The sequence below is a fragment of the Arachis ipaensis genome, chromosome B6 (assembly GCF_059453495.1).
Source record: "Arachis ipaensis isolate K30076 ecotype BB chromosome B6, ASM5945349v1, whole genome shotgun sequence".
NCBI classification, from domain to species: domain Eukaryota; kingdom Viridiplantae; phylum Streptophyta; class Magnoliopsida; order Fabales; family Fabaceae; genus Arachis; species Arachis ipaensis.
The window spans coordinates 94097628-94122746 of NC_142441.1; the positions used below are offsets into that span (position 1 = coordinate 94097628).

Sequence of the window (25119 nt, forward strand, 5' to 3'; positions counted from 1 at the left end):
AATTCTGCTGAAAGCTTTTCCGTTTTCTCTTGAGGGAAAAGCAAGAGAGTTGTGATGACAAGTCATCTTAGCCTAGTTTCACTATCCTTTTTCTTTTATTTTCAATTGATTTAATCAACCATAGATGAATTAATGCAATTTCATGAGGTTTTATGCTATAATTGTCACATATTATGAAAGAATGAATATCTCATGATTTTGAGCATAGCTTTGATGTGTTTGGTTGATTAATGATAGGTGAAGAAAGCTTGGAGAAAGGTTGAAGCAAGAAGGAATGGCTAGGAGGAAGAGAGGACAAAAAGTTTGAGCAAAAGTTTGCCTCAAACTTTAGCTCAAACTTTTGGAATAAGTGAAAACGAACCAGGGAGCAAAAAGCTTGACCAAAAGTTTGTTATCAAAAGTATTGTGGAGATTCTCAAAAATTTATTGATCCAAGAAGCAGCAAACAAAACAAAAGAAAATAAAGAAAATACAAAAACAAAAAGAACATGGCCCAAGGCTCTGAGCATCAATTACTAGGCAGAAAAGAAAGAAGAAATAAAAACTCAAAGAGTTGTTATCCTAGTAAATGCTTGTGGTCGAATTGTGTCAAAGAAAGAGGCTTGAGCAAGTAAATCCTTAGGGGTGCTTTAACACCTAATACCTTAAAACCAACTGGTTTAGGAGTATTGATTGAAAGCTTATCTAAAGAGCCGCTTTGAGACATGACACTTAGAGTCAAGGCCAAAGCAAAGAAACTATAAGCTGCTTCAAGGTGATTACATATAAAGAGATCTCCATGATACCATTTGGATGAAAATCCTAAGACCTAAGACTCCCAAGATGTAGGGACTAGTAAACACTGAAGCCCTTGCATGAGCATATGATTTAAAGTTCACCCCACTGTCACTTAATCACTTCACTCATAGGACTTTACAAGTTATTCTTCAATCCGTCTTAATTGAAAGAACCTTTGAGCATAAGTCCTTTCTTGCTTGGGGACAAGCAAGCTTTAAGTTTGGTGTTGTGATGACAAGTCATCTTAGCCTAGTTTCACTAGCCTTTTTCTTTTATTTTCAATTGATTTATGCACTTTCTTGAGCCACAAGCAAGCCAAATGGGTAGATTTTCATGTTTCCTTTGATTTAATCAACCATAGATGAATTAATGCAATTTCATGAGGTTTTATGCTATAATCGTCACATATTATGAAAGAATGAATATCTCATGATTTTGAGCATAGCTTTGATGTGTTTGGTTGATTAATGATAAGTGAAGAAAGCTTGGAGAAAGGTTGAAGCAAGAAGGAATGGCTAGGAGGAAGAGAGGACAAAAAGTTTGAGCAAAAGTTTGCCTCAAACTTTAGCTCAAACTTTTGGAATAAGTGAAAACGAACCAGGGAGCAAAAAGCTTGACCAAAAGTTTGCCTCAAACTTTTGGGCAAAAAGCTTGAGCAAAAGTTTGCCTCAAACTTTTTGGCAAACTTTTGGCATCACAAAGCAACACCCTGGAGAGCAAAAGTTTGCGCCAACGTTTGCCTCAAACTTTTTGGCAAACGTTGGCGCCATGAACAACACACCCTGGAGAGCAAAAGCTTGCGCCAACGTTTGCCTCAAACTTTTTGGCAAACGTTGGCGCCATGAGTGTGCAAGGGGGAGCCAACGTTTGAGCAAAAGTTTGACCCCAAACTTTGGCTCAAACGTTGGTAGCAGCAAGGATGGGGTGGCTGATATGAAAAGTTTGAGTAAAAGTTTGCCTCAAACTTTTACTCAAACTTTTACTCAAGCTTACATGATTCCAAACCCGGTTCACTTCGGTTCTTCTCCAAACTCCAAGAGCAATCAACCAAGGCCTCTATCAACCCAATTCTATCAAGAGCAAAGGCCCAATTGAAGGCTTGAAGACCATTTGAAGAAAGTGTATAAATATCATAGGATTTAAGTTTTTGGGGAGCTTTTCCTTTAGTTTGGATAGAGAGTTTTCGGAAAGCTTTTGGTGTTGAGTGAATTTTAATTTCCAAGTCTCGGGAAAGGAGAATTGAATTCCCTTCCTCTTAGTTTTCTTGCTTTCAATTTCAATTACAATTGTCTTGGATCTTGGGTTGGAGAATTGAAGGAATTCTGTTTCAATCTCATCCTGAGACTTCTTTGTTTCTTTACTGCACAATTGAATTTAAATTTCTGTTAATTGCTTCTTCATCTACTTTCTCTGCAATTTACATTTCCTTTGCAATTGTTCTTGTTGGATCTAGGAAGGCATTGAGATCTAGACTTGGTTATCTAGTCTCTTGGGTCCTGAGATCTGAATTATCATTTTACATTCTCTGTTTACTGCTTTCAAGCTCATTTACATTTCTGTTTCAAGATCCGATTCAATCCAATTCATCTTCTACTCTTATGCTTGTTGCAATTTTACTTTTCCTTGTTTAATTTCTGCAAATCCAATTCCCAATTCCCTTTACAATTCAAGCCATTTACATTTCTTGCACTTTAAGATTCTGCAATTTACATTTCTTGCGTTCTAAGTTTCTGCCATTTAATTTCTTGTTCTTTAAGATTCAGCACTTTAAATTTCAGTTCTCTTTAAATTCAATGCAATTTACCCATTCCCTTTACTTTCCATGCAATCTAAATTCTGAAAATCACAAATCACTCAACCAAATCTTGATTCTCTTGACTAAATCAACCACTAAACTAAAATTGCTCAATCCTTCAATCCCTGTGGGATCGACCTCACTCACGTGAGTTTTATTACTTGATGCGACCCGGTCCACTTGCCGGTGAGTTTTGTGTCGGATCGTTTTCCGCACATCAAGTGGTAGTACACTCAACCTCTAGCAAATGTATCCAACTGGGATACACTCAGAAAGGAGTTTCTGGAGAAATTCTTTCCATCTGAAGTCACTAATAAGCTAAGGAAGGATATCTCCATAATTGTTCAGGATGACAATGAGACTCTCTTTGAATACTGGGAGCGCTTCAATAATCTTCTGGAAGCATGCCCCCACCACATGATTGACAAGATCGTGCTACTCAGCTATATTACACAGGGTATGAGGCCCCAAGATAAGACCATACTGGAAAGTGCCAGCAATGGGTCTATGAAGAAGTACTAGACCACTGATGAAGCTTGGCAATTGATCAGTGATTTAGCTGAATCCACTAGGAACCACAGACAAAAGCAAGGCCATTCAAAAACTGTTGCAGAAGTATCTTCTAGCAGAGAGACTACTGCTCTAACTCAAAGCATCTGTGAAATGACCAACTTGCTGAAGCAAATGTAGTTGAATCAACAAGCTCAGCAAGTTCAACCTCCACCACAGCAAAACCAACAACTAGTCCCACAAAGAATTTGCGAAATCTGTGCTGATTATAGCCATTACACTGATGAATGCCCACAGCTCCAACATGAAGACAACATGGTGGCATCCACTCACAACTTCTATGACCACCCCAACCAAGGGTACAATCAAAGTGGAAATAATAACCATGGATGGCAGGACAATTCTAACCAGAATTGGAGGGACAACAATAACAGAGGAGGCAGAGATAATCAGGGAAATCAGAGGTGGAACAATAATAACAATAGGCAGCAAAATCAACCTTACAGAGCACCTCACCTGAGGCAGAACCAAGGACCACAAAATAATCAGCAGTAGACCTCTCAATTTACTCATTCTTCGTTATCTTCTAATGAAGATCTACTACAATCTTTTGAGAAAAGACAATAGACCATGGAGACCAACATCATGAATAGTATTAATGCCAGTCTGAATGGTCTCACCTCTACTATGCAAGCTTTTATGACACAGTTTGTACCAGCACAAAATTCCAATAACCAACCTTCAAGCACCACTGGAATCCCCTCTCAACCATTACCCAACCCAAAGGGAGGCATTAATGCCATCACCCTGAGGTCCGAAACCACACTGCAGGAGAGGAATCAGGAGGAACCAAGCTCACCAGAATATGCCTCAGCTGAAGAGGTGGTAGAAATCGAAGATGTTGAAGAGGAAGAGGATATGCAGGACGTAGCTGAAGAAGAGATAGCTCAACCACAGGAGGAAACACCAAAAAGCGCAGGCACCACAGAAAACACCACTCCCATTCCATTTCCACAAGTTGCAAGGAAGCCCAGGAAGCAGCTGGAACCCGATCCTAAAATGGTAGAGATATTCAAAAAGGTTAAGGTAACTGTTCCCCTTTTTGATGTTATTCAGCAGGTACTTAAATATGCAAAGTTTCTAAAAGACTTATGTATCCATAAAGACAAAATTAATGAATTAGAAACTATTCCTTTAGGTAGTTCTATATCTGCTTTAATGGGAGGATTACCTGAAAAATGTAGTGATCCAGGTCCTTGCATAGTTAGTTGTACTATTGGTGGTGTAGTAATTTATGATTGCATGTGTGATTTAGGAGCATGTGTCAGTATAATGCCTTTGTCTATATATGATGTTTTGAGGCTCCCTCCCTTAAAAAGGTCGGCAGCTCATTTTGTGTTAGCAGATAAAAGCATTATTACAGTGGCTGGAGTTGCTGAAGATGTTTTGGTGAACATTAAAGGGCTCACATTTCCCACTGATTTTTATATCTTGGAGATGCCCCACAATGATTCAGATAAGCCATCATCAATCCAACTTGGAAGACCATTCCTGAAGACATCAAAATTCAAATTGGATGCTTTTTCAGGAACATACTCCTTTGAAATAGATGGCCGCATAGTAATCTTCAATCTGAATGGAGTCATTAACAACCCCCCAGAAGATCGTTCCATCTTCCAGTGTGATGTCATAGACGAAAGTGTGGCTGAAATTCAAAAGGAAGAGTTCGAAGAGTGGCACACTGGACAAGGTCCAAGTGTGGGGACCCTCTTAACTGACAATGGAGGCACTTCGCCATTTTCACAAGCCCCAGATAATCCAGAGCCCGCCCATGATCAAAAGTTAGAATTGAAACCTCTCCCTCCACATCTCAAATATGCTTATCTTGAGGATGAGCAGAAGCTTCCGATTATTATTGCAAGGGAACTGACTTCTCAACAAGAAGAGCAGTTACTGGATGTACTGAGGAAGCATAAGAAGGCAATTGGGTAGAATTTGGCAGACATAGTGGGAATCAACCCTCAAGTATGTGAGCACAGAATATTTTTAGAAGAGGGAGCAAGACCTATCCGTCAACCCCAAAGAAGATTGAATCCCACCATCTTGGAAGTTGTCAAAAAGGAAGTGACCAGACTATTGGAAGCAGGTATCATATATCCCATCTCAGACAGTGAATGGGTAAGCCCAGTACAAGTGGTGCCCAAGAAGTCTGGAGTCACTACAGTGAAGAGTGAGCATGGAGAGCTCATAGCAACTAGAGTTCAAAATGCTTGGAGAGTCTGCATTGATTACAGGCGTCTCAACCAAGCTACCCGTAAGGATCACTACCCACTTCCATTCATTGATCAAATGCTGGATCGCCTGTCAGGTAAATCATATTATTGCTTTTTAGATGGTTACACAGGTTATTTCCAGATTCGTATAGCTCCTGAGGATCAGGAAAAGACTACTTTTACGTGTCCTTTTGAGACTTATGCTTATAAGAGAATGCCCTTTGGCTTGTGTAATGCACCAGCTACTTTCCAAAGGTGCATGATGAGTCTTTTCTCTGATCTTATTGAGGACTGTATGGAAGTTTTTATAGACGATTTTAGCATTTATGGTGATTCTTTTAGCCTTTGCTTAGATGGATTATCTAGAGTATTAGATAGATGTGTTAATACAAACCTTGTATTGAATTTCGAAAAATGCCACTTTATGGTAAAACAACGGATTGTATTAGGACATGTGGTATCTAATAATGGCATTTCTGTAGACCCAGCAAACGTGAATGTTATTTCTAGTTTACCTTACCCCTCTTCTGTGAGGGAAGTCCGTTCGTCCCTTGGCCATGCAGGTTTCTACAGGAGATTTATTAAGGACTTTAGTAACGTGGCACTTCTTTTATCCAGATTACTGCAGAAGGATATCGAGTTCGAGTTCAGTGAGGATTGCAAACAAGCGTTTGATAAGCTGAAGACTGCTCTAACACAAGCCCCAATTGTGAGAGGACCAGACTGGAGCCAGCCATTTAAAATCACGTGCGATGCTTCCAACCATGCAGTAGGAGTAGCGCTGGCTCAGCGTGAAGGTAAGGATCCTTTTGTTATTGCCTATGCGTCTAAGACTTTAGACACTGCCCAGTCCAATTATACTACTACTGAGAAAGAGCTTCTTGCTATTGTTTTTGCTCTGGATAAATTCCGGGCTTATTTACTTGGTACTAGAGTAGTAGTGTATTCCTACCATACAGCTCTAAAGTATCTATTAGCTAAAAAGAAATCCAAACCAAGACTTATATGTTGGATACTGATGTTACAAGAATTTGATTTAGAAATAAAGGATAGGAGTGGTAATCAAAATTTAGTAGCAGACCACTTGAGTCGCCTTGAACATATTAAGGATGATTCTACTCCTATAGATGATAATTTTCCTTTTGATAACCTGCAAGCAGTATCTGAGGTAACCCCTTGGTATGCACCTGTTGCTAATTATTTAGTTAGCCGCACATTTCCTCCAAATTTCTCTAAACATCAAATAGACAAGCTGAAAAGCGAGTCTAAATATTATATATGGGATGACCCATATTTATGGAGATGTGGTGCTGACCAGATCATTAGACGTTGTGTGCCTCAATCAGAATTCCAGTCCATTTTAGAGGCCTGTCACTCATCTGAGAGTGGAGGACATTTTGGCCCTCAAAGAACATCTAGAAAGATCTTAGACTGCGGATTCTGGTGGCCTACTCTTTTTAGAGACGCTGCTGAGTTTTGTAAATCCTGCCCCCCATGCCAGAAATTTGGTAATATATCCAGGAGGGATGAGATGCCTCAACAATATATGCTTTTCTGTGAAATTTTTGATGTTTGGGGCATTGACTTCATGGGTCCATTTCCAAATTCTAATGGATATTTTTATATATTGTTAGCTGTGGATTATGTTTCCAAATGGGTGGAAGCAATTCCTACCCGTACTGATGATGCTAACACTGTTGTTTCCTTTGTGAGAAACCATATTATATGTCGCTTTAGATCACCACGAGCGATCGTGAGCGATCAAGGCACCCATTTTTGTAACAGGAGACTAACAGGATTGATGAAGAAGCATGGGATAATCTATAAAGTTGCAACAGCTTACCATCCCCAAACTAATGGGCAAGCCGAGGTGTCAAACAGAGAAATTAAGCGTATCTTACAAAAGATAGTAAAGCCTCATAGAAAAAACTAGAGCACCAGGCTACAAGATGCACTGTGGGCATATAGAACAGCATACAAGACACCCATTGGGATGAGTCCCTTCCGCTTGGTTTATGGAAAAGCTTGTCATCTCCCAGTTGAAATAGAACACAGAGCCTTCTGGGCAGTTAAGGAGTGCAACATGGGAATTGAGAATGCCAGAGCTGAAAGGAAGTTGCAACTGCAGGAACTGGAGAACCTTCGCCTAGAAGCTTATGAGAATTCCAGAATTTACAAGGAAAAGATGAAAGCTGTGCATGATCAAAACATCAAGAAGAAAGAGTTTCAACCTGGAGATTTTGTCCTCCTTTACAAATCTCGACTAAGGCTCATGCCCGGTAAGTTGAGATCCAAAATGGAAAGGTCCATATAGAGTAGAGAAGGCTGAACCATACGGAGTCTATCACCTAAGCATCCTTCAAGCTCTGAACTTATTAAGGCTAATGGACAACGCCTGAAGCTGTACCATGGTGAGAAGGTGCAAAAAAATAAGGAGCTTGAGATCTTCCGCTTGGAAGATCCCCACATAGCAGCAGATTGAGCTAGTGGAGCGTCCAACTTACGGACGTTAAAGCAAAGTGCTTGGTGGGAGACAACCCACCGCGGTATGATCGTTCTTTTCTTCACTTTTAGTTTTTTTCTTCCTTAATAACTCTTCTCTTTATTAGTGCTTTCGTGCTCTTTCATTTACATGTCATTATATTTCCTTACAAAAAAAAAAGAAGGGATTTTTTGCCACGCGACGCAATCGCACCAGTGACGCGTCCGCGTCGCAAAGGGGGTGGAGAAAACATATAAATGAACAGAGAGTCTGGCTGGAGCACGGCTGGAGGCGTGCCAATGGCACAAACCGACCCACGCGACCGCGTCCCTGACGCGTTCACGTCGCATGGGAATCATGGCCTCCCCCGCAACTGCGTGCCACACGCGACCGCGTGCCCTGAGTTTTCGACGTAAAAGGGGTGCACAGTAACATTCTGTGCGAGAGTGATGCTGGATTGGTGCTGGAAGCACAATCCTTGTCACATGACCGCGTCGCCGACGCGGCCGCGTCACCCATTTTATAACGCACACTCACGCGATCGCGTGACCCACGCGATCGCGTCACCCCAGTTTGGCAATTAAATTAAAATGAACAGAGAGTTGTGCTGGAGCGAGGCTGCACTCGCGCCAGCAGCGTAACACGGGTCACGCGACCGCGTGACCGACGCGATCGCGTCCTTTTACCTTCGCGCACCCACGTGGCCGCGTCGCATGCGCCGCACAGCTCAACCTAAATTGCCAAATTATCTTATCTTTCTCTCTTCTAAATCCTAATTTTCCTTTTCCCTCCTTCTTTCTTCCCTCCTCCTTCCTCTTTCTATCTCACCTTTCACTCTCTATCCCTCTCACCACCATTAACAAGATTTTACCTTCTTCTTCCTTCTTCAGTTTTCTATCATTCTTATTATATTATGTATATATATTATTATTTTCTTTTTCTTTTCTTTCTCTTTTCAATTTTTTTTATTTTTCTTCTTCTTCTTTTCTTTTCTTTACATGGTGTTAGAAACCTTTTGAGTCATCATCCCTCATTATATGCTTGTGGAGTATTGCAAATTATTTGACAATTATTTTTAAGGAATTGCTTGCATGTTCATCTTCATATTTTCTATACCCTATTCACCATGCATGCTATGTGTTTGTAAAAATGCTCATATGGCATTATGCACTTCTCTATGTCGTTACACTTTTCAATGCTTGCTTTTCACAACTTTCCCTTATTATTTTATTAATTGAATTTAATTGTCAATACAAACGTGATGGTTTGTTACAAAGTATTTCTTGGTCTATGCTACTCATGCCCTTTGCCAGCATGCCAATAAACACCTTGCATTCAATTGTCTTTATATGCACTAGCTATTTTCCATAGTTGGCTTCTCACACGTACTCGCGAGCATGTGATAATGTAAGAATATCTTAATGTGCATCCATCACCCCCTTTTCCATTTTCCTTCCTTGCTGTATATCTCTTTGAATTTAATTTACTTTCTCTTCCCTTCTTTTAGGATGGCCACCAAGAAAGGAAAGGAGAAAGCAACTTCCAGACCACCAGCAAGAAGAGAAACTAAAAGAGCATTAGTGGCAGAGCCTTCTTCCACCGCAGTCAAGCCCTTAACAAAAAGAATTAAGAGGATAATAAAGGTTGACGAAAAGGAGAAAGCCTTTCCAGCAAAGGACACTGCGCGATTTCCCAATCGCTACTGTGAGCAGATGTTCCCTATCCTGGCAGAAAGGAATTATAACAATGAATACCTTCTTATCCTCCCGTCCAATATTGCTACCTTTGTTGAGCCGCAAATTGAGCGAAGACAATGGGGTTTCCTATGGAGACAGCCGAGGCAGGTCAATCTTTCTTGGGTAGTTGAGTTCTACTCCAACTTCTACATGCCGACCTTGCAGTCTGTTTATGTCCGGCAGAAGCAAGTCCCCATCACAGAAGAGGCCATTCAGCAAGCTCTGAGTCTTCCCCCTATTCCAGCAGGAATGAACGCTTTTCAAGTAACCACTCTTCAGCGCCAGAGATACCAATTTAACTGGGACTCCGTTCTCGGAGTCATCGCATTACCTGGCAGTCGTTGGATCTACGGATACCACCGTACCCACCCTAAGGGAATCTTGGCTTCAGCACTTACCTTGGAGGCTCGCGTATGGGCACAGATCATGTCCCATTACGTCTTTCCGAGCACTCATGAGTCCTCCTTCACTGCAGACATGGCTGTTCTACTATGGTGCATCCTTACAGTCCAACCTCTGAATCTCGCAAGACATATCCGAAATGCTATGGAACACGTACAAATTATGGGTAACTTACCTTTCCCTGCCTTGGTCTCAGATCTTGTCTCAGCAGCCGGAGTCTCCTACAGAGCTGGGGACACCAAAGCCATGCTTCCACGGGATGATCAGTATGTCCCTAACAGGAAATACCTCAGACTCTCAGCAGCCACTACAAGCCTTCCTACTGCTCCAGTTGAAGATAATCCTTCTTCAACACCACAAGCATCTACAACTGAGAAATTGCTCCAGCAGATAATCGAACGGTTGGATCGGCAAGAACAGAAAGCAAAGATGAGAGAGCGCCGTAACGAGAGCCGATTCAAACACCTCAAGGAGCTACTCAAGGGACACTTCAGAGACTCAGACACCCCGGACTCCACTTTCTTTACTAGCACAGGGAGCCATGACGGTCCTGATGATGGAGATACTGCTACCAGCCCACCCCTGTTCCTGACAGATGGCACCGAGGACGGTGCAAAGCCTTAAGTGTGGGGAGGTCGGTTAGTACCTGACTTCCGGAGGTGAATTCTCTTCTCTAGCACCAATAATTAGGATATTTTAGTTAGATTTTCTTTCCTTTATAGAATAGAATAAATTGCATAGGTTAGGATAGTTGCATGCGTGTTCTACTTGATTGAAAAGACAATAAGTTTCTTTTAAAAATCTATCTTTGGAACAAAATTTCACTAATTTTTCAAAAATTATTATGATAAATTTGCTTGAGTTGTAATTGGAACATGATATTTGAGTTAAAGAACACACAACCTATGAAAGATTTGAGCCTTTATGAATGGTTACATTATTTAACCATAATTATTTCATTCTTGTGTGTTTACTTCTCTATGATTGTAATCTATATTTTGTTTTATCTTATATGTCCAATAGTTATTGTATTTGCATGCTTGCACATGATTGAGGCCATTATTTGTTTAAGCTCACTCATCCAAATTAAGCCTACCCTTTTCAATTACCTTTGTTAACCACTTTGAGCCTTTAATTCCCATTTGTTCGATATTTTACCACATTACTAACCTTAAGCCGAAAAACAATTGTATATCCCAAATTGAATCTTTGGTTAGCTTAAGATAGAATTGTGTGTGCTAGTTAAATATAGAAAATTGTGGGAACAAAAGTTGTTAAGGGAATGTGTCATAAAAATTTAAGGGGAATTTGGATACCTACTCATGTGAAACTACAAGAATTAAAAATCTATGTGCATTGACAAGCTTTATTTATTTTAAAAAAAATCAATAAATAAGGGGACAAAATTACCCCAATATTGAATTCAGAATTCGAAGATCAATGCACATATGATAGAACCAAAATATAAGTTGATACATGAGTATGGATTGAAAAAGGGAATTCTGGGTAGCTAGGTGTGAACTTTAAAGATTACATTAAGTGTGTAAGAGTTATGTTAGAGCTTGGGTTAATTAAAGATTCAATTTATTAGCTCACTTGACCAAATATACACCCCTACCTATACCTTAGCCCCATAACAACCTTGAAAAGACCTCGTGATGTTTGCATTGATGTATTAACTGTTGTTGATTGGTTAGGAGAAGAACAAAATTAAGAAAGCATGATTAGAGAAGGATAGAGTGATCACCCTATACACTAGAGATTAGAGCGTACATACATTATCAGTGAGGGTTCAATACTTAAATTTTCATGTTCCCTGCTTTCATGAGCTATCTTCTTGCGCTTTTATCCATTTTATTGTATAATGATAGAATTAGTGGAATTTGATTTGTAATTGTTTTGAAGAGCTTATTTACTTTTGATCAAGTAGGCAAGAACCATATAGTTGCATTTATTTATATGTATATAGGTTTGCATTACATTTCATGAGTTTCTACATGTTCATACTTATTTCCTTATCTCCTTCAATTAAGCATGAGGACATGCTAATGTTTAAGTGTGGGGAGGTTGATAAACCACTATTTTATGGTTTATATTGTGTTTTTAATTGTGTGGTTTTATCATGATCCTTACCCACTTATTCATTAAATTAGCATGCATTTAGATTTCCTTCATGAATTTATTACACGTTTGAAAACTGCTTCCTAGAGACTTTAATTATTCAATTTTAATTCTCCTCTATTCCATTCGATGTCGTGATCTCTGTGTTAAGTGTTTCAGACTTTATAGGGCATGAATGAGTTGGAGATTGAAAAGGAAGCTAGCAAAAATGGAAGAAACACAAGAATTTTGAGGAGATAACCAGCGAGAAGTGACGCGGTCGCATGGCTCACGCGACCACGTGAAGGAGAGCAACTCGCAGCGACGCGGCCGCATGGCTCACGCGGCCGCGCGGATTCGAAAGCCCAAGCGACGCGGTAGCGTGGACGACGCGAACGCGTGGCGAGGAAAAACGCAAATGATGCGTCTGCATGGATGACGCGATCGCGTGACATGTGCGATCTGCATAATCTGCAGAATTTGTTAGGGGCGATTTTGGACCCTATTTCGGCCCAGTTTTTGGCCCGGAACAGCAGACTAGAGTCAGAGAACATGCAGAAACAAATAACACATTCATTCGAAGACAGTTTGAGATCTAGTTTTACTTTCTAGGTTTTAGAAATTTAATTTTCAATTGATCTTAGCATTGGAACATTGAGAAGAGTTACTTCCTTATCAAGACTTCGTCATTCTAGTTTGTTTTCTCAACTTGGTTTTATTCTTCCATGTTCTTTGCTTTGTTCAATTTTGTCATTCAGATACTTTTATGATTATTTAATGCAAGGATTATTTCTTTTTATTTCAATTTCAATTCCAATAATCATGTCTTCTTTTAATCCCCTTTCATGTGTTATGGATTTATTATTTACAATGCATGAGTAGTTTCTTTACTTGATGGGGAGTTAATTAAAAAGGAACTCTTGAGTTGGAAGGATTGAAAGAAAATTTGTAATTGGGTTAATTGTTGGATTGTTATCCTGTCACCAACGCCAATCCCTTTGAACTAAGTGGGTTGCAACTTGTGAACAGATCTAGCATTCCAACTTGTTTGAATTTCCCTTACATAGTAAAGGATAACCAAACAGAGCAACCATTAATTATAAATCAATCTTAAAATCTTTCCATCCATAATAGAAATTCCAACTAATCAACTCCCAATCAAGACTTTTATTCATATTAATTAAATTTCCTTAATTTACATTCCAATTTACTTAACTCAACTTCTTGGAATATCTGATTAATAAAATAGCACACTTTTCTGCAACTCATTGGGAAACGACCTGGGACTTAAAACTCCTAGTAATTTTTAATTTAATTTTCTGTGACATATTTCTAAATTGATAGGCAGATTTTCGGTGAGTTAAGAACTATACTTGCAACGTAACCATTTTAATAATTTTTAATTCACCAGTTTCTGTGTCTCATCAATAAGCTCTTAGGGGTGCCTTATCACTTGGTAACTTGGGTTAACTTACCCGGGATTATCAGCTGAAAGTCCACTATCAAGAGTAACCCTTGCTACAGAACACTTAGTAACCCAAAGAGGTGCTGGACACCAAGGTCTCAAGAAATAAAATAAACAAATCATGTGCTTGTGGTGTGTATGTATGGGGGAAAGAGACTTGAGGGAGTAAGTCCTTAGGGGTGTCTTAACACCTAGCACCTTGAACCAACTGGTTCGGGAGTGTTGGCTGAAAGCTTATCTTAAAGAGTCGCCCCCTCACAGAGCACTCAGCCTAAGAGCACAATCAAACCCTGAAAACTACAAAAGGATCAATGAATAAAAGTCTCATAGGGTGCAATCAAGTGAGTATTCAAGACATGATAAAGGTCTGAAAGCCAGTGAAGGAATGAACCTAAGTTGCTATACATGAAACCACCATAAAACCAAGGACATGACTTCCACAATAGTGACTCATATCTCTTAGCATTTCATTCATCATTCTCTTGTTCCAGTACTTGCTTAGGGACAAGCAAGCTTTAAGTTTGGTGTTGTGATGCCAGGGCATTTTGGCCAATTTCACTGACCTTTTCTTTATGGTTTTAGGGTAGTTTCATGCACTTTCTTAGGAAATAAGCAAGTTTTGGGTAGAATTTCACTTACATCTTGATTCAAGCAAACATTGTGATTTTTATATGAATTCATGAGAATTATGCATAAATTGAATGACAAATTGGATGATGCATATCTCATAACTTGGACTAGAACTTTGATGCACTTTATTGCTTGATTTCAGGACAAAGGAAGCAAGGAAGAACAACGTTAGCAGCCACGTTAGTCTAACTAACGTGACCTCTAACGTGGAATGGGAGCTAGCTTGCAACGTTAATGAGAAAAGTAATCGTCAATAACGTCCTCGAGGCCATCATAGCCCATGTTAAGAGTCACGTTAACTAAGTTAACGTGAACTTTAACGTGGAAGAAGCAAATGAAGCCAACGTTAGTGACACTCACCTTTGTCACTAACGTTGGACCAAGCTCATAATGGCCACGTTAAGAGCCACGTTAACTCAGTTAACGTGGACTCTAACGTGGGGAAGCAAAAGAATGGCCAACGTTAGTGACACTCACCTTTGTCACTAACGTTGGACTAAGCCACTTTGAGCCACGTTAGATGCCACGTTAACTTAGTTAACGTGGAAGCTAACGTGGAGGGAGCAAGAATCACCAACGTTAGTGACACTCACCTTTGTCACTAACGTTGGAATGAGCCACTATAAGCAACGTTAACTCCCATGTTAACTTAGTTAACGTGGAAGCTAACGTGGGTTGAAGAATGATGAGCCAACGTTAGTGACACTCACCTTTGTCACTAACGTTAGAGATGGCTATCACCACCACGTTAGAAGCCACCTTAACCTAGTTAACGTGAACTCTAACGTGGCAAGTGGTGTGATGACAAGTCATCTTAGCCTAGTTTCACTAGTCTTTTTCTTTTGTTTTCAATTGATTTTATGCACTTTCTTGAGCCATAAGTAAGCCAATTGGGTAGAATTTTATGTTTCCTTTGATTCAATCAACCATGGATAAATTGATGCATTTTCATGAGATTTTGTGCTATAATTTTCATATATTATGAAAGAGAAACAATCTCATGATTTTGACCATAGCTTTGATACTTTTGATTGATTGATGATAGGTGAAAAAGCCTTGAAGAAGGTTGAAGAAAAGAAGATGGCAAGAGCAAAAAGGAGGACTAACGTTTGAGCTAAAGTTTGCCTCAAAGTTAAGCTCAAACGTGAGGAAAGGCAAAATTCCATCCAGGGAGGCCAAAAGCTTGTGCCAACGTTTGCCTCAAAATTAAGGTCAAACGTTGGCTTGAAAAATTTCACCCAGGAGGCCAAAAAGCTTGCGCCAACGTTTGCCTCAAACTTGAGGTCAAACGTTGGCGCCATTTTAGCATGAAGAAGAGTCCCTGATTGAAGGTTTAATTGAGCCACGTTTGCGCCAACATTTGCCTCAAACGTTGGCCCAAACGTTGGCCAAAAGAGATGCAATGGAGGAGCCACGTTTGAGCTCAAGTTTGACCTCAAACTTTGAGCCAAACGTGGATGGCAGCAAAAAGGGGCAATCTGCTACAAAAAGTTTGAGTCAAAGTTTGCCTCAAACTTTGACTCAAGCTTAAATGGTTCATGGCCCGGTTCACAAGTGGGTTTTTTTCCAACTCCAAGAGCAATCAACAGAGGCTTTTGTCAACCCAATTCCATCAAGAGCAAGGGCCCAATTCAAAGCTTGAAGATCATTTGAAGAGAGTGTATAAATAGCTTAGAATTTAAGTTTTCGGGGAGCTTTCCTTTTAGAATTTTTAATACTTACAGTAGAGAGCGCATCTTTACATTTGAGTTGTTGCATTTAGAATTTGAGAGTTCCTGGGAAGGAGAATTGAATTCTCTTCCTCTGGGTTATTTTTGCTTTCTTTTCTACATACTTTGTTTGAGTCTTGGGTGTTGAGAATTGGGAAAATTCTGTCTCAATCTCACCTTGAGATCTCTTGTTTACTTTTTCTGCACAATTGAATTTGAATTTCTCTTCACTGCTTCATCGTCTTTCTACTGCTTGATATTTACTTTTCTTGCAATTGAATTCTAAATTTGGATCTAGGAAGGCCTCGAGATCTAGACTTGGTTATCTAGTCTCTTGGGTCCTGAGATCTGGAGTTATCATTTTATTTTCTCTGTTGAATGCTTTTCAAGTTCATTTACATTTCCATTTTAGATCCGGTTCAATTCAAGTCATCTTCTACTCTTCTATGTGTTGAGATTTACTGTTCTTTTGTTTAATTTTTGCAATCCCACATCCCTGACCCATTTACAATTCAAGACATTTACGTTTATTGCACTCTAAGATTCTGCAATTTACATTTCTTGCGTTCTAAGTTTCTGCCATTTAATTTCTTGTTCTTTAAGATTCAGCACTTTTATTTTCCGTTCTCTTTAATTTATTGCAATTTCCCCTTCTCCCTTTACATTTCAAGCAATTTAGCTTCTGCAAATTACAAACCACTCAACCAATACTTGATTCGCTTGACTAAATCAACCACTAAACTAAAATTGCTCAATCCTTTAATCCCTGTTGGATCGACCTCACTCATGTGAGTTATTATTACTTGATATGACCCGGTACACTTGCCGGTGAGTTTTGTGTTGGATCATTTTCCACACATCAAGTTTTTGGCGCCGTTGCCGGGGATTGAAATAGATTGACAATGATTAAGTGAAGTGGAGGTCTAGATCAAGAACTTTTTTTCTTTTCTGTTTCTTTAATTTTTTTAACATACTAACTGTTTGAATTTTTGCTTAAGCTAACTAAAACTTCATTCTAGCAATAGATTGAAGTGTCACTGGTTGCGCGTTTTTTTTGTTTTGTTTGTATGTCAGGTACAGGGAGAGCTACTCCTGTTTTATCTGAAGCTGACCAGAGAACACTCAGGAGATTAAGAAGAGCTGAAAGAGGGAAAGGCATTATTGGAGAGGAAGAATCTGAGGAGGAATATCACGAGATGGAAGGAGATCCATCTAATCCCAATCATCCAGAAGGAGGGGTTAACAATAACCCACAACAGAGGAGAGTACTGGCCTCCTATACATTTGCAAATGCTAGACATTGTGGAAGCAGCATTCTTACCCCTAATGTCAATGCAAATAACTTTGAACTGAAGCCACAACTCATCACATTGGTCCAAACCAACATCTATCCACTTTCTTGAGGATTTGTGACACAGTTAAAAGCAATGGAGTGCACCCTGACATATACAAGCTACTGTTATTCCCATTCTCTCTCAGGGACAAGGCCACTCAATGGCTAGAAACATTTCCGAAGGAAAGCATCAACACTTGGGATGATTTGGTGAGCAAGTTTCTTGCCAAGTTTTACCCCCCTCAAAGGATCATTAGGTTGAAGACTGAGGTGCAGACATTCACACAAATGGATGCTAAAAATCTATATGAGGCATGGGAAAGATATAAAGCGCTGCTGAGGAAATGTCCACCAGAGATGTTCACTGAGTGGGACAAGCTGCAGAACTTCTATGAAGGGCTCACTCTAAAGGCTCAAGAGGCACTTGATCACTCAGCTGGAGGATCATTGCAACTAATGAAAATTGCAGAAGATGCTCAAAACCTCATTGACATGGTGGCTAATAACCAGTATTTCTTTGCTCATCAAAGGCAATGCCAACCATCACAAAGAAGAGGAGTAATGGAGCTGGAAGGAGTGGATTCAATTCTGGCTCAAAACAAAATGATACAGCAGCAGATTCAGCAATAATTTGAGCAAATGGCCAAAAGAATTGATGGCCTACAAGTAGCATCAATGAGTGCCACAAGCCAACCAACAACTCCTTGGGGGCAGAATGAGGAGAACCAAGAAGAACAACAACAAGAGCAAGTGCAGTATATGCATAACCAAGGATCAAATGAGGTGTATGGTGATACCTACAATCCATCTTGGAAGAACCAACCAAACCTCATATGGGGGATAATCACAACCAGAACCAACAACCATGGCAGAGGAACTCAAACCCAAACACTTTAAGAAATAACCAAAATCACAACCAGCAGCAAACTAACCAAAACCCTTACAGAAAACCCCAAAACAACTATCCCAACTCCAACCATTACCCATCCAATAACCAATCCACCAACCAAAACACCTACCATCAACCATCAACACCCCATATCCAAGCAACCTCACATGACTCTCAGAAGATCACCAATCTGGAAATGTTAATGGAAAAGATGATGAAGCACCAAGAAATGACAACGAAGAACCAGGAAGCCTCCATGAAGAATATGGAAAGGCAAATTGGCCAGCTCTCTAAACACCTTGCAACAGAAAGACCATTAAGTTCCCTGCCAAGTGGCACAATTCCAAATCCTAAGGAAGAGTGCAAGGCGATACAGTTAATAAGTGGGAGAACATTGATGAGCAACAATGACACTACAAAGAAACAAGTGGAGAACAGCAAAAGGCCAATAGAGAAGGAAAAGCCAACACACGCAGAGGAAGCCAATGATCAAAATATGATGCCAAACAATAACACTGAGAAGCAAAGAAGGAAAGAAGACCAACAAACCACTTCACAAAAGGGAGAAGAAGAAGCAATTCAAGGACAGCAGCAAGTGAAAAAGAGCATTACACTTCCACTGCCATATCCCCAGAGGTTCCGCAAAGACACTAAGGACCAACATTTTCATAAGTTCCTTGAGACTTTCAAGAAACTGGAGATCAACATTCCCTTGGCTGAAGCACTTGAGCAAATGCCCCTATACGCCAAGTTTTTGAAGAAGCTTATCAACAAAAGAGAAGTTGGGATTGGAAAGAGACTATATTGCTTACTGAGGAATGCAGGGCTTTGATTCAAAAAGGGCTTCCCCCTAAGCTTGAAGACCCTGGGAGTTTCTTTCTGCCTTGCACCATTGGGGAATTAACCATCACTAAGGCAATGTGCGATCTAGGAGCAAGTATTAACTTAATACCCTTTCTTTGGTGAAAAAGTTACGTATAGAGGAAGTTAAACTGGTACAAATGTCTCTAGAACTGGTGGATAAGTCAATGGTATACCCTAGGGGTGTGATTGAAAACCTTCTAGTCAAGGTGGACAAATTCATATACCCTGCAGACTTTGTGGTTTTAGATTCAGATGAGGATGAAAGTGATTCCATCATACTTGGGAGACCTTTCTTGGCCACTGCTAGGGCTATCATAGACGTAGAGCAAGGCGAATTGACTCTCAGAATGCATGATGAGAGTGTCACTCTGAGAGTATTACCAGAAACACAGCTCAGTGATGAGAAGAAAGACTATATGGAACTCAACAAGGAAGAATCACAGTTAAAGGAAGGAAGTAACAAGACAATTAACAGCAACCTCCCAAAGCAAGAGATTGTGCAGAATGATGCAGAAATTCAAGAAGATATTGAAGAGTTAGCCACTAAGAAGAGAAATCTCCAAGGTAAGCCTACGGCCAAAGAAGAAAGGTCAACAAAAGGAAGGAAGAAACACAAGAACAAAACAAAAAGGGGCTGGAAGAATAAAAAGATTCTAACAGAAGGGCTTTTCTTTGAGTTTTGCTGGGTAGTTTTGGAGAGCTTTTGGTTAGGAGTTATTTTGGGATTCTGAGTCTTGGGGAAGGAGAATTGAATTCTCTTCCTCTTAGTTTCTTGTTTTCAATTTCATTTATACTTGTCTTGAATCTTGAGTTGAAGAATTGAGGAAATTATGTCTCAATCTCACCTTGAGATCTCTTTCTGTTTTGATTTACTGCATCATTGAGAATTTGCGATTTCACTACTTTTCTTCTACTGCTGGATCTTTACTTTTCTTGCAATTGAATTCTCAATTTGGATCTAAGAAGGAATTGAGATCTACACTTGGTTATCTAGTCTCTTGGGTCCTGAGATCTAAAATTTTATTTTGATTTCTCTGTTGAACGCTTCTTCAAGCAATTTACATTTTCTGTTTGAGATCTACTGCAATTAAATTCATCTTTTACTTCCCTGCTTGTTGCAATTTACTTTTCCTTGTTTAATTTCTACAATCCCAATTCCCAACTCCTTTTATAATTCAAGCAATTTACATTTCTTGCACTTTAAGATTCAGCCATTAACATTTCTTGTAATCTAAGTTTCTGTAATTTACATTACTTGTTCTTTAAGATTCAGCTTATTTACTTTCTTTGCTCTTTAATTTCCTGCAATCTACCCCTCTCCCTTTACATTTTAAGCAATTTAGTTTCTGCAATCACAAATCACTTAACTCAACTTCTGTTTGCTTGACTAAATCAACCACTAAACTAAAATTGCTCAATCCTTCAATCCCTGTGGGATCGACCTCACTCACGTGAGTTATTATTACTTGATGCGACCTGGTACACTTGCCGGTGAGTTTTGTGTTGGATCGTTTTCCACACATCAAGTTTTTGGCGCCGTTGCCAGGGATTGAAATAGATTGACAATGGTTAAGTGAAGTGGAGGTCTAGATCAAGAACTTTTTTTCTTTTCTGTTTCTTTAATTTTTTTAACACACTAATAGTTTGAATTTTTGCTTAACCTAACTAAAACTTCATTCTAGCAATAGATTGAAGTGTCACTGGTTGCGTGTTTTTTTTGTTTTGTTTGTATGTCAGGTACAGGGAGAGCTACTCCTGTTTTATCTGAAGCTGACCAGAGAACACTCAGGAGATTAAGAAGAGCTGAAAGAGGGAAAGGCATTGTTGGAGAGGAAGAATCTGAGGAGGAATATCACGAGATGGAAGGAGATCCATCTAATCCCAATCATCCAGAAGGAGGGGTTAACAATAACCCACAACAGAGGAGAGTACTGGCCTCCTATACATTTGCAAATGCTAGACATTGTGGAAGCAGCATTCTTACCCCTAATGTCAATGCAAATAACTTTGAACTGAAGCCACAACTCATCACATTGGTCCAAAATAACTGCTCTTTTGGAGGAGGACCATTGGAGGACCCAAACCAACATCTATCCACTTTCTTGAGGATTTGTGACACAGTTAAAAGCAATGGAGTGCACCCTGACATATACAAGCTGCTGTTATTCCCATTCTCTCTCAGGGACAAGGTCACTCAATGGCTAGAAACATTTCCGAAGGAAAGCATCAACACTTGGGATGATTTGGTGAGCAAGTTTCTTGCCAAGTTTTACCCCCTTAAAGGATCATTAGGTTGAAGACTGAGGTGCAGACATTCACACAAATGGATGCTGAAAATCTATATGAGGCATGGGAAAGATATAAGGCTCTGCTAAGGAAATGTCCACCAGAGATGTTCACTGAGTGGGACAAGCTGCAGAACTTCTATGAAGGGCTCACTCTAAAGGCTCAAGAGGCACTTGATCACTCAGTTGGAGGATCATTGCAACTAATGAAAACTGCAGAAGAAGCTCAAAACCTCATTGACATGGTGGCTAACAACCAGTATTTCTTTGCTCATCAAAGGCAACGCCAACCATCACAAAGAAGAGGAGTAATGGAGCTGGAAGGAGTGGATTCAATTCTTGCTCAAAACAAAATGATGCAGCAGCAAATTCAGCAATAATTTGAGCAAATGGCCAAAAGAATTGATGGCCTACAAGTAGCATCAGTGAGTGCCACAGGCCAACCAACAACTCCTTGGGGGCAGAATGAGGAGAACCAAGAAGAACAACAACAAGAGCAAGTGCAGTATATGCATAACCAAGGATCAAATGAGGTGTATGGTGACACCTACAATCCATCCTGGAAGAACCACCCAAACCTCAGATTGGGGGATAATCACAACCAGAACCAACAACCATGGCAGAGGAACTCAAACCCAAACACTTTAAGAAACAACCAAAATCACAACCAGCAGCAAACTAACCAAAACTCTTATAAAAACCCCAAAACAACTACCCCAACTCCAACCATTACCCATCTAATAACCAACCCACCAACCAAAACACCTACCATCAACCATCAACACCCCATAACCAAGCAACCTCACATGACTCTCAGAGGTTCACCAATCTGGAAATGTTAATGGAAAAGATCATGAAGCACCAAGAAATGACAACGAAGAACCAAGAAGCCTCCATGAAGAATATGGAAAGGAAAATTGGCCAGCTCTCTAAACACCTTGCAACAGAAAGACCATCAAGTTCCCTGCCAAGTGACACAATTCCAAATCCTAAGGAAGAGTGCAAGGCGATACAATTAAGAAGTGGGAGAACATTGATGAGCAACAATGACACTACAAAGAAACAAGTGAAGAACAGCAAAAACTTAAAAGAACTTAAACCCACCAGGATGTCATTGGTCATGGCTGATAGATCAATCAAAACACCCAATGGAATCGTGGAAAACCTGTTGGTGAAGGTTGGGGAGTTTATTTTCCCAGCGAATTTTGTGATTTTGGATACTGAAGAGGAAGGAAACAATTTAATCATTTTGGGAAGGCCATTTCTAGCCACAGTAAGAGATGTAGGAAAAGGAGAAATGATCTTCAGGGTCCACAATGAACAAATGGTCATAAACGTTTTCAAGTCAATGCAACACATTCCTGAGCAAGAGGATTACATAAGAGTGGATATGATAGAGAGTTTGGTGGAAGAAATGTTGGAAGACAATCCTCAAGAGCAAGAAAGAAATCAAGAGACAACAGAAGGGCTCTCCAAAGGTGATAAAGTGCAATTGATCTATCAACAACTGGGAGCAAGCCAACAGACTGATGATCACTACACTGTCAGCAATATACTCTCATTAGAGCATGCTGAAATTGAACACCAAGGAACAAAGAGGAGGATCACAGACAGGGGGGACAAGTTGAGGCACTACAATCATCAACCACCATAAAAGAAAGCCCCAGTGTCAAGCTAGTGACAATAAAAGAGCGCTCCATGGGAGGCAACCCATGATTTAAGATTTCTGTCGTTTTAAATTCAATAAGCTATGATCACCCTAGCATGATTTCTTTTCTCATGAACGTACTTAATGAATGCATGCACTATTTTGAAACATATGCCAAGACTTCTAAGTTTGGTGTACCTTCAAGTACACCAAATTAGTTTTTCAAACACTCTTAGACCATATGCTTAGTCATTCCGATGAAGTATATGACCAAACATTAAGTTTGGTGTCTGCATATGTAGATGTTTTCGGAAGATCATTTCTTATTCATGAAATCAAAATCATGCACCGATGATCATACGTTGTTACCTTCTAGGACTTTACAATTGAAAATAAATTATACTCTGTGATGAAGGCATCAATTGTGATCAACTGCTGGCATTCTGCATTTACCCCTTAACAAGAGACAAGTTTGGTGTTCATCAAACCTTGATGCACTAATTAAGGGACACAATTGATTCTTCATGAAAAAAAAAATATATATATATATATAATAAAAGCATTTCTTATAAACATTTAACCAAGAGTGACATTGAGATTTCAAGAACACTAGTTGGAGGAAGAAACATTTTACACTATATGACCAAACATTAAGTTTGGTGTCCTCCAAGAAAAAAAAAAGAAAAGTCACGATTAAAATGAACATAAGGAATGAGAGTTCACATAGTTGTTTAATAAAAGAAGCTTTCTTGCCTCCGTTTCGTAATGTTTATCTTTGTTGTCTTGTTGTGACGGTTAGGTGGTCAAAGAATACTCAATGAAAGACACAAGACAAGGGGAGGGTATAGCATGAGGACAAAATCCCATCACATGCTTCAAAAAGTGAATCTGCACACCCTTTGGAATGAGCACGTTGAAGACCCTTGAAGAAGCAAGTTTTGTCCTCATTCAACCTTACATGCACACCTTTGATTTGCAAAATATTCAATTGCATCCCAGCCCGTGAATGAAAGCTTTCCAGATGAGCACCTTTTGCATATCCAGCAAGCACCTTGGTTTGCTGACATAGCAAACTACAAAGTGGGAAGGAAGATACCTCAAGAGTTCTCTAAGCAACAAGTGAAGAAGTTAATCAATGAAGCAAGGAAATTCTTGTGGGATGAACCCTTCTTGTTCAAGAGATGTTCTGATGGAGTAATTAGAAGGTGTGTCCCTGAGAGTGAAATAAGGGATATATTATGGCATTGCCATGGCTCAGCTTATGGTGGACACTTTGGCCCAGAAAGAACAGCTGCAAAGATACAGCAGAGTGGCTTCTATTGGCCAACTATCTTCAAAGATGCTAGAGAGTATGTTCACCAATGTAATGAATGCCAGAGAGTAGGAGGATTGACAAGAAGGAATGAGATGCCTCAAAATTTCATTTTGGAATTAGAATTATTTGATCTATGGAGAATTGATTTCATGGGACCCTTTCCCCCTTCCTATTCTTTCAGATATATATTAGTAGTAGTGGAGTACATCTCAAAGTGGGTGGAAGCCATAGCCACAACCACCTGTGATGCACAAATTGTCCTTCAATTCCTTAAGAAGCATATTTTCACTAGATATGAGTTCCCAAGGGTCTTGTGAGTGACGGTGGTGGCCATTTTTGCAACAAGCAGATGGAGAAACTCCTCCATAAATATGGATTCATTCATAAAGTAGCCACGCCATATCACCCCCAGACCAATGGACAGGCTGAATTAGCAAATAGGGAATTGAAGAAGATCTTGGAGAAGACAGTAAGAAGTACAAGAAAAGATTGGGCTTGGAAGCTGGAGGATGCACTCTGGGCATACAGGACAGCTTTCAAAACTCCCATTGGGAAGTCTCCCTTTCAGCTATTATATGGCAAATCTTGTCACCTCCCTATAGAGCTTGAACACAAAGTGTTTTGGGCTACTAAACTCCTAAACCTTGACTCTGAAGCAGCAGGGGAGAAAAGGTTGTTGCAGCTAAATGAGCTGGATGAATTTAGGCTAAAAGCCTATGAAAATGCCAAGATATACAAAGAAAAAGCCAAGAGGTGGCATGACAGGAAGATCTTGAAGAAAGAATTCAAACCTGGGCAGCAAGTACTCTTGTACAACTCACGACTCAAGATGTTCCCTGGCAAGCTTAAATCTAAGTGGATTGGTCCATATTTGGTAACCAAGGTTTTTCCTTATGGGAGTATTGA

At 39.8% G+C, this 25119-nt stretch overlaps 1 non-coding gene across 1 annotated transcript; it reads right to left on the reverse strand.

Moving 5' to 3' along the window:
• Positions 1–2887: 2887 nt before the first annotated feature.
• Positions 2888–2995, reverse strand: LOC148561830 (small nucleolar RNA R71). The gene has a single exon (XR_015888117.1). It is a non-coding gene; the product is annotated as a small nucleolar RNA R71 (small nucleolar RNA).
• Between the last annotated feature and the right edge of the window lie 22124 nt (positions 2996–25119).